At 37.4% G+C, this 11,147-nt stretch overlaps 1 non-coding gene across 1 annotated transcript; it reads right to left on the bottom strand.

The window, feature by feature from the left end:
* Nucleotides 1–10,136: 10,136 nt before the first annotated feature.
* LOC141709318 (small nucleolar RNA R71) lies at nt 10,137–10,243 on the bottom strand. The gene has a single exon (XR_012569902.1). It is a non-coding gene; the product is annotated as a small nucleolar RNA R71 (small nucleolar RNA).
* Nucleotides 10,244–11,147: the final 904 nt, after the last annotated feature.

The following is an 11,147-nucleotide window of genomic DNA, read 5'->3' on the forward strand; positions in this document are numbered from 1 at the left end:
AGGTAGAAGTTTCTCATCAAGAAGAGCTGAAATCACAAGTCACAGGATAAGTTCTGATGCTGGAAAAAGAATTACTTTTGCTACTGGTAAAAGGATAAGTTCTGATGAACTTTTAGATCTTGATGAAGAAATATCAAGACAGTTATTTCTAAAGGAGAATCCAGGATTGGACTTGGAAAGTCTGATGGAAGAAGAAGCTAGACTTAAATCAGAAAAAGTCCAATCTAAATCTGAAGCTTCTGTTGGTAAAAAAAAACTTCCAAAAGTCAAAGGCATTGTGCTAAAAGAAAGAACAAATCCAGAAGTAACCAAGGCTAAATCACAATTGCAGATAGATCCAAGGTCTAAGGGCAAAGAGAAAATTGGTGAACCTATCAAGGTTTATGTGCCTCCTGTGGATGAAGAAATTACTGTTGAAGATGCTGATCTTGCTCTGAATTCAAGAAAAATTTCTAAGACAACCTCTGACATGGCTCAAGTTGTTCAGAGTAAAGATAAAGTTAGTTCTGATATCTCAAAGAAGCAAGTAACCTCTGACATAGCTCAAGTTAACTTGATATCAGAAGATAAATCAAAGGAAAACTCTGACATTGCTCATGTTAAACCTTCAAAGATACTCCTACCAGGATTCACCAAAGCCAAACAGACTCAACCTTTGAAGACTGCTGCGAGTGGTTTTGAAGCAAGAGTGGTTACTGGAAAGGAAGCAAGAGATAAAACTGGATTGGGAAGTGCTGATGAAAGAAGAATACAGAACACAACCAATGATCCAACTTCCTTAAGTGAACCAGGTATTGGAGCAACTCCTGAAAGATTGAATCAACTAAAATATGTACATATGGTTTACCATAACTACTTGAAAGAACACATCTTGTTGTACTTCATGACAGATGGTAGGGTTTATCATATAAGGGAAAATGCCATTCCACTGAAGTATTTTGACGAACTGGAACATGTATTATTCTTACTTCAAGTGAATGACAAAATAACAGAAAGTGCTGCAAACTTTTTGAAGAGTCAAATTCAGAAACAAAAAAGGCTTTATTCTGTTAAGTCTGACAGCACATATCTTCCAAAGTACAGAGATCACAAGGGTGATATTGTTGAGATGAAACCTAACTCTGCTAAGATTATAACTACCTTTCAGGGTTACAGGGCTGTGGAATTCAATCTTGAGTCTGACAAGGCATATTTGATCAGACTGGATCAGGACATAAGGAAAGCTAAAATTAATGATCTCAGGGCTGCAATCTTCAAACTGGTGAAGATTCTGCAGAACTTAAAGATGCTAAAAGGAGGATGATTGATGAACTCAGATATGCTGAGAGATGTTTGTTGAAGAACTATCTCAGAACAACTCCTGACATCAGAGAGATCAGAAGATGAAGCCAAGTCAAGATCTATAACTGCTCAAATTCTGATATGAATACAGACAGAAGTTGTTATCAGAAGTTAAAGTTGGTAAAGCTTTAAGGACTGTAAGTTGTAGTTATCTAGTCAAATTCTCATGCATTTGTACTTAATGTTTTTGACATCATCAAATATCTGTTAACTTGTATATTATGCTAATTTACAAGTTGGGGGAGATTGTTAGATATATTTGATAATGTCATGTCTAATATGATTTATGTTTAGTTTTCAGATCTTACTTAAACAGGACAAATCAGTACTTAACTGAAATCAACACTTATACTGAAGTCAGAACTTAAGTCATCAGTACTTAAGGTTCAGGAGATATTTATCAGAAGATAATATCAGGACTTGAAGGAAACGTTCAGATAATAAGGAAGGCAGCTGATTTACAGGAAGAGAAGATCAAGACAAACATAAGAAGAGATATGCATGAAGATGGAATTCTATGAAGAATAGAATACTTGGAAGAAAAGATATCTGATTGATATATTTTCGGAAGCAGAATTATATTCCATATCAATTAGTTATTATCTTGTAACTGTGTAGTATATAAACACAGATATAGGGTTTACACTAAAATTTTAATCGTTATCGAGAAGATTATTATTTGTAACCCTAGCAGCTCTTGTGATATTTGTTCATCACTGAGAGAAGACAGTTCCATACTGTAACAGAGTTTATTGTTTTGAATAAAGTTTGTTTTCTGTTACTTGAGTTATTAAAGTTCGATTTGATTGTGCTATACACTGTATTCACCCCCCTCTACAGTGTGTGTGACCTAACATAGTTTAGACTTTTGTTACAACTTTATTTTCAATCATAATTTATTTTAAATATTTTCGTTTAGACTTTTATTATAGGAGACCCGGAAAGTGTAATGTTAAGTGAAATATTGGTTCTATTTTTCTTTTTATGTTATGTGATTTTGATAAAGCTCATGTATTCGTGTAAAAGTACGAGAGTATTTGGAGTTTTTGAAAAAAATTATGATGTATGTGTTAGAAAATGTGGGTATTATACCCCACATTATCGAGTCATTTTGAGCCGCGCTTGAGTGGTTGGTTGTTGCTTTTGTGCAACGAGTGATGCTTGGAATGTGTTCTCCTTCACGAGAGCTTTCCGAGGCACTTTGAATCACTCAAAATGATTAAGGGATGAGTGAGATATGATTATCCAAAGATGGTCCCTTAAGAGTGGAAAATATGTTATGAAACCTTAAGTCCCACATTGGAAAGGAAAAGAGATTTCCTTAGCTTTATATAGCAACACATATATGTAGTGTTCACTTGTGTTGTCTATGTGTTGCTCCATCTCCAACGCGGGCGTGCAGGGGGGTGCAAATTATGGGCTTTCGAGGGATAATCCGAGGCTTGCGAAGCCTTCGATCTTGCCCGCGTGTGCGACGTGCGGACATGAATGTAGCAGAAAATTGGCCTGAATAAAGCCGGACCAGTTTTGCTGATTTTTATTTTCCGCGGGGCCTGGGTTCAAATAAATTGTTTTACGGTTTTATTTTTTTGTCGGAAATTAATTGATTGATTATAATTGATTGAGCACCGACCTAATTAATTAACGCGCTTTAATTAAATATGGTGATTGTGTAGCGCACAAGTTTTTCCTCCCTATATAAACACATCTAGGGCGTTAGGGTTAAACACACAAATACACAGCCATTCCTAAACACGTAACCTCTAACCCGTGATAGTTTCTTGCTCGCTTTCAAGCTCGTTGAGAGTGTCGACCTTCGGCGTTGCCACTGTAATTCGTTTTATCCCAGGAGGCTTTTCGCTCGCACAATACGGTGAGGGCTAATAAGCTTTAAGGAGACAGTTCCGCACTGGACTCGAATTTTTCTATCCTCCATCATACGCTTCCTATCTTCGTTCTTTTCTATTATTCGATTATTGTTTTTGCATGCATACACCTATACTTATATTTGTTTTATACACAGATTGTTGATAACAATCTTAAAGCTTAGTATTTTTAATCTTTGACTATCAAATCTGTCTTGCGTGGTTTTTGTTTAACAGACTAATGGAGAACGCGAATAATATGACTGGTAACAATGTGGTTGATCCCAACGCACAAATTATAACATCTGATGGGGATCACCAAACGCCACAAAACCCTAACGCACAGGTACTTGTACCTGATGAGGGTCAGCCGCCGGTTGGACATGTGCCTCCGGGACATGTAACTTGGGGAAGAATGCCTTGGGGTCATACTATCATTGGACAGTTGCAGGTGCCTCTTGGACAGAATACTGGTGTACAGACACCTGTTATGACTGTTACACCTGTTATGACTGTCACACCTGTAGCGCCTACTCATCCTGCTGTGCCTGCTGCGCATGTTGAGAAATCTGAGAAGTTCAATGGATCGAACTTCAAGCGCTGGCAGCAAAAGATGTTGTTTTATCTTACCACTCTAAACCTTGATCGATATCTCAAGGAGAAAGTACCATTGCTCACTGCTGAGAGTGATATGCAGACTGTGTATGCTGCGGATGCCTGGAAGTACGCCGACTTTATTTGTCGGAACTATATGCTAAACTGTTTGGCTGATTAATTGTATAACGTATATTGCTCGAAAACATCAGCTAAGGTCTTATGGGGATCACTTCACCATAAGTATAAAACCGAGGATGCTGGGGAAAAGAAGTGGATTGTTGGTCATTTTCTTGATTACAAGATGGCAGATTCTAAGACAGTGGTCAGTCAGGTACAAGAACTACAAGTGATCATCCATGATATCCATGCTGAGGGGATGGTCATAAGTGAGTCCTTCCAAGTTGCTGCTGTGATTGAAAAGTTGGCGTCTGGTTGGAAAGATTTTAAGAACTACCTTAAGTACAAGCGTAAGGAGATGTCTATGGAGGATCTTATCATTAGACTTCGAATCGAAGAAGACAACAGAGGATCCGAGAGGAAAACTAATGTTGCCACTGAAAAGGCAAACGTGGTGGAGCACCAAAGCTCCAAGCCCAAGAAGAACAATTTTGGGAAAGGGGGAAAGCTGGCACCCAAAGGAGGAATTTCGAAGCCATCGAAGTTTCAAGGAAAGTGCTTCAACTGTGATAAAATGGGGCATAGGTCTGCCGATTGCAAGAAGCCTAAGAAGCCTAACAAGAAGAAGGAAGCAAAAATAATTGATAATGTGTCCAAGGAAATAGGTGATATAGACCTATGTGCTACAATCTCTGAAGTAAACCTCGTTGGCTCAAATCCAAGGGAATGGTGGATTGATACTGGAGCTACATGGCATATTTGCTTAGACAAGGCGATTTTCTCCAGCCTCAAAGTTTCTAATGCTGGTGAGAAGCTCTACATGGGGAACTCTGCAACTTCTATGATTGAAGGAGAAGGCACGGTGATTCTGAAGATGACCTCTGGAGAGAATCTGACTTTAAAGAATGTACTTTTTGTGCCTGATATTCGCAAGAACCTGGTGTCTGGTTCTATGTTGAATAAGCATGGCTTTCGCATTGTAATAGAGTCAGATAAAGTTGTTTTATCTAAGAGTGGTTTATTTGTAGGTAAGGGTTATGTAACTGATGGGCTTTTTAAGCTCAATGTTATGTCCATTAAGCACGATAATGAAATGAAGAATTCCTCTACTTACTTGCTTGAGTCTCCTAATTTATGGCATGCTAGATTAGGACATGTTAATTATGACACTTTACGAAGGTTACGTGTAAAAGAATACATACCAAAATTAACAATTGATTTCAAACATAAGTGTCATACTTATGTGGAGGCAAAATTAACGAGATCGTCATTTAAACATGTGGAAAGAAACACCAAAGTGCTAGACCTAATACATAGCGATATATGTGATTTAAAATTCACTCCAACAAGAGGAGTAAACAAGTATTTTACTACATTCATAGATGACTGTATAAAATATTGCTATGTATATTTGCTGAAAAGCAAAGACGAAGCTATAGATAAATTTAAAATCTATAAGGAAGAAATTGAGATACAACAATCTGAGAAAATCCAAACGATACGAAGTGATCGTGGAGGTGAATATGTTGAACCCTTTGGGGAATTCCTGTTCACAATATGGTATAATCCATGAGGTCACTGTACCATACTCCCCTCAGTCAAATGGAGTGGCTGAGAGGAAGAATCGTACTCTTAAAGAGATGATGAATGCGATGTTTTTAAGCTCTGGACTTCCGCAGTCGATGTAGGGGGAAGCCATCTTAAGCGCAAATAATATTTTAAATATTACGATGAGAAAGAATAATGTTAGGTCCCGAATTATCGTAGAAGAGGGGGGGGTTGAATACGATAATCACTAAATTAAAACTTCTTTCGAATCTTTAACGGATAAAATATTTAGTGCTCGGTTAGTGTTTCGTGTTCTTGAGAGGAATAGTGTTTGGAACGATAAAAACGAGGAACACAAAATATTCGGGGAAATATATATTCGTATATAAATCCTCGAGGGTGTTGCTACACTCCGGTAAATAAATTAACCGGCTACAATCTAAGAACAACAAAGTTCCTAGCTACTACAAAGATTTACAAATCAAATCCTATACAATAATCTAGCTTTTGTTTGTACTAGGATTTAATTACCGGGTAATGATTATAATGCCCCTATGAATATACAAGAATTAAATCGGGCATTATAACGTTACTCCGGTGAGAAGTTAAATGGATAAACAAATAGCTTGAGCTTCTCTGTAAATCAATGCTGCCATTTTCACTTCTCTTTTTGGGAGAGAAGATGAACAGATAATAAATGAATGGCTGAATATCTTCAGCTGCAAAGTGTAGACTTTATCCAATAATTTGTGGCTGAGAATTGAGTACTCTGTGGCGACCAAATCTTTCTGTGGCGACAAGGAATTCTGTGGCGATAGGAGTGTGTAAGTCTTGTTCTGTGGCGACAAGAGAGAGTGCAGGAGAGGGGAGTTTCCCTGTGACGACAACTTCCTACTACAAGTACATTAATATGTACTTAAATATTTTAACCAAAACTTAAACATAAAACAAACATGTACACGTTTGTTTACTTATTTTAGTTTTCCTTTTTGTTTTTTTTGTTTTTTGCTTTTTTTGTTTTCTTTCTTTTCTTTTGATTTTCTTTTTTCTTTTTCCTTTTGTTTTTGTTTTCTTTTTCTTTTTGTTTTTCTTTTCTTTTCTTTTTCTTTTCTTTTTCTCTTTTCTTTTTTTCTTTTTCTTTTTAAGTATAAATTGTAATTAAATTAATTCATAAAATAAACTTAAATATAACTTATATAAATAAACTAATTTAAATTTATAAAATAAAATTATTTAAAGTTTATAAGATAAATCATTTTAAGTTTATTAAATAAATTATATTAAAGTCCATTAAATAATTTATTTAATTTAACAATTAAACTTTGAGCTTCGCCAGTCCCCTGAGCTGTTGAGCTGTATACCCCGCACACCTCTTCTCGTACTTTAACAGATAAACATTCAATCCAAGTACGTTCCTTAACTTAATAATTCTTCTATAAATAATACCCAGATTTCTTTCACGAGCTGTTGACGCCTAGTAAAACTGGTCTAGTTCACAGACGACTAACCCCGATTCAGGTCTTCGTATTATTGCCTTGATTACATTGTTAAGCTTGCCTCAACTTTATTGCTTCAGACACTGACTGTCAATAAATAATTATACTTTCACTGGAATCATTTCTGGTACTCTAGACAACGTATTTATTAACCTCTGTCTATACCCTGTCTTCAATTCTTTAGATTTCTATGCTTCGAACACTGTCTATCTTCAATCAATACCAATACACTGAAATCTTCCGGTAGCACTTATATGCTGAATCTTTAACATTTCTGAAACCCTGAAAGTCTTTAACCTTTGTTCTTCACTGAGGCATGATCATATTAATGAACTTCTTTCAGTGACTTGTAGACAGACTTCAGGCTCTCTTCTAATCTTCTGATTCTTTGTATTTGCCTTGTCTTTATTCTTCCTGATTTCTTGTGTAGACGTAGTATTATTAACCTGTCATGTTCTAGTGTTGTTATCGTGTTGAGTTATCACGTAACTGTTCATACAGCTACGTAGTCTCACCAATAATCTCCCCCTATTTGATTGTTAAACTTAACAAACAAATTAAATAGAGAGGATAACTCAACTAACAACTAGAAAAAGTAATGTACTAGGACTTGTAAATAATGCTACTGGTTTTATGGATCAAATACTGCATTTCCAGATTTCTTGAGTAATTGAAATGAAAGATGCTTGTTCCTCTAGCACTGAACTGATATTCAAGTAGTATCATCTTCATTTCTTTGGTTCTTCAAATCTCTACCAGATAACACTTCTCAGTCTTGAAGTAATCATCAACAGCTTCTATTGTACAACCACATTTCCTGTTGAGAAGCGCATATCTCTCTTGCTTCTCCCCCTATGAGAATCAACTGCTTAAAGGAGATCACCTTCGTCTACCACCTCTCCCGTACAATAGGATCCGCAGGTAAGAACTAATGGTATTCCCCTTTTGGAAAACAGCTTCTCCCCTTATGAAGAATAGTGATGAACCAAACCACTTCTTCTGATCACTAGGAAATCACCTTGTGTTTACCACCTCTCCCGTACAATAGGATCCGTAGTTACTGATAAGTGGCATTTTATACCACTTAGAACGTCTTATAATAGTTAAATTGGTGTCTTGAAATCAAGTATTTTGTGTATTTGATGCGTTTTTCTCGTATTTGTGCATTTCAGGGTATTAGTTGCATTTCGGGAGAGAATTCATCAATAATATGCCTTGGCATGTGTTTAGCATTGCAAGTGGGAAGATAGAAGCAGATTGCAGCGAAGAAACGGAGCAAAAATAGAGTATTTTCCAGAAGGGGTCTGAGCGCCCGCTCAGCTATGCTGAGCGGCCGCGCAGGAAGTTGAGCGCCCGCTCAGGAATGCTGAGCGGCCGTGCAGGGTCGTAATTTCAGATTAAATATTTTAGACACCTATTTCTGTTTGGCTTCCAACTTCTGAGTTATCTGGGTTTTATGGGACTCCTATATAAGTAGATTTCAGAGATATTTTATAGGGGTTGGATCGTAGTATTAATCGAAGAGCGAAGGAGATAAGGAAGAAGACCGTTTTAGCACACCGCAACGAAGAGGAAGCATATTTTCTTGTGATTCTTTATTTCGTTGTAACATTGGATGCTAGTTTTCTTTACTTTGAACCTATTTACTCTTGTGACGTACTCTGGTTTAATATAAGTAGTTTTAGTTATTATTATTGTGTGTTATTATCATGTTTTTATATGAACCCATGATGATGATGAGTGCTATCATGGGCTAATCGTGATCATGGGGTCGTAACGGATTTACTATGGAGTTCTTTAGTTAGTTGTTTAATACTTTAGTGTGTGATGATTGTATGATATCTAGTATTGGTTATGCGTATTCGTCTTATGTGCGTCACGAACATATAAGATAGGGTGTTAATCTCTTGTGAAGCGACGGTGGATCTTGAGATTTAGAACTTGCCATGCTAGCATAGGTTCATGTACGAGTATGCATGATTAGTGGGTAACTCTAACCGTTTTATTCGCCCTGTGTAATCAAAAGGAATAACTTGTGCTTAAATCGTTATGTTGTCAATTTCTGTAGACATATAGCGACTCAACATAATTGATGCCTATTCAACTTCTATCTTAATTGTGGATGTTTGGTAGAATGGTACTAGTATAATGAAAGTTGGCTTTTATCAGTTTCGTGTTATTCGATTAATATCATCACTGTTGCATGCTAAGGGTAATAACAATAATTATTGAAGGAAGTAGTAATGAAGTTGTGATCTCATGATTGTTTTAATATTGTTAATTCAAGTGTTAATTAAGTGCTTAATTATAGTAGTTAATTATAGTTAATAATTAGTTAATCAAATCTAAGTGTTATTGTCTTAACATTGAGAAGTAATCATACATTGGTGAGTGAGTTTAATTGAACATAATTAGTCCGAGTTTCTGTGGGAACGAACTAGAAAGTATTCTATATTACTTGCGAACGCATATACTTGTGTGTGTTATTAGCGCGTGTTTTCGCCCTAACAAGTTTTTGGCACCGCTGCCGGGGACTCGGCGTATTTGTTTAGTTTATGTACTTACCATCATTGGTCATTATGACTCAGTGATTAAGAAGTGTTACTTATTATTTCCGGTTGTGTTTCAGGTACTTTAGCGAGCGTTTATGCAAACTCGTTCTTGTACTCGCAAGAGCACTTTAGATACTGCTGAGGAGATAGACAAAGTTCTTGATATTCCGAAGAAGATAGATTTTGAAGATTCGGATTCAGGAAGTGAGCAAAAAGAGCCAGTAACCATGGGTGATCATTTAGTTCCGGCAGATCCAGCTCTTATGGACTTTTCTCGGCCCAAAATTGATGACATTCAGTCTAGCATCATGCACCCGGCTATTGAGGCCAATAACTTTGAAATCAAGCCGAGCACTATTCAGATGGTGCAGAATTCTGATTCTTTCGGAGGTGCTGCGACGGAAGACCCCAACATGCACATAAGGAATTTTGTCGAGATCTGCAGTACTTTCAAATATAATGGTGTGACTGATGAGGCTATCAAGCTAAGGCTTTTCCCATTCTCTCTGAGGGATAAAGCTAAGGACTGGTTACATTCTGAACCAGCTAGGTCTATCACTACTTGGCAAGATCTTGCGCAAAAGTTTCTGGTGAAGTTTTATCCAATGGCGAAGACTGCTGCTATGAGAAGTGCTCTTACTCAGTTTGCGCAGCAACCTACAGAATCTATGTACGAAGCTTGGGAGTGCTACAAGGAGATGTTGAGAAAGTGTCCACATCATGGAATGCCTGATTCAATGGTGATCACTGGTTTCTATAATGGTTTGGGGGCCCAATCTCGGCCCATGCTTGATGCAGCAGCTGGAGGCGCCTTGTGGGCCAAAAGCTATACTGAGGCTTATAATCTTATTGAGACTATGGCTGCAAATGAGCATCAAAACCCAACTCAAAGGATGATGCCTGGGAAGGTAGCAGGTATTCTGGAAGTCGATGCAGCTACAACTATTGCAGCGCAGCTCCAAGCGCTGTCTATGAAGGTCGATTCTCTAGCCACCTATGGAGTCAATCAGATAGCTATGGTCTGTGAGCTTTATGCAGGTTCTCATGCTACAAATCAGTGTTCTCTTGTTAATGAATCTGTTCAGTATGTGAATAATTATCAGTGACAACAGCAGCGTGTGCGAGCTACTTATCATCCTAACAACAGAAATCATCCAAATTTCAGCTGGAGTAATAATCAAAATGCTATTCAGCAACCATATCAGCAAGGCGTAAGTAAACAGTTCAATCCAACTAGATTTCAGCAACCACATCATTATGCTCAAAGGCAATCATATCCTCAACAAGGAGGTGCAGTTCCACCTTCTAGTGCTGATTTTGAGGAACTTAAGTTGTTGTGCAAAAGTCAGGCGGTTTCTATCAAGACCTTGGAAAATCAAATCGGTCAAATAGCCAATGCAGTGCTCAATCATCAACCTGGCACACTTCCCAGTAACACTGAAGTGCCAGGCAGGAAGGAAGCTAAAGAGCAAGTCAAGGCTATTACCTTAAGGTCTGGAAAAGTTGCTGATGCTGAAAAAGCAAAAGAAGGAGAAGCTGAAGTTGGAGATGAAGAAGCTAAGGAAAAGGAGAAAGCGACGGAACCAAGGAAGACTACTATTGGACACACTCTGCCTGAGGGTAATACAGGG

The sequence above is a fragment of the Apium graveolens genome, chromosome 2, assembly GCF_009905375.1.
Source record: "Apium graveolens cultivar Ventura chromosome 2, ASM990537v1, whole genome shotgun sequence".
Taxonomy (NCBI): Eukaryota; Viridiplantae; Streptophyta; class Magnoliopsida; order Apiales; family Apiaceae; genus Apium; species Apium graveolens.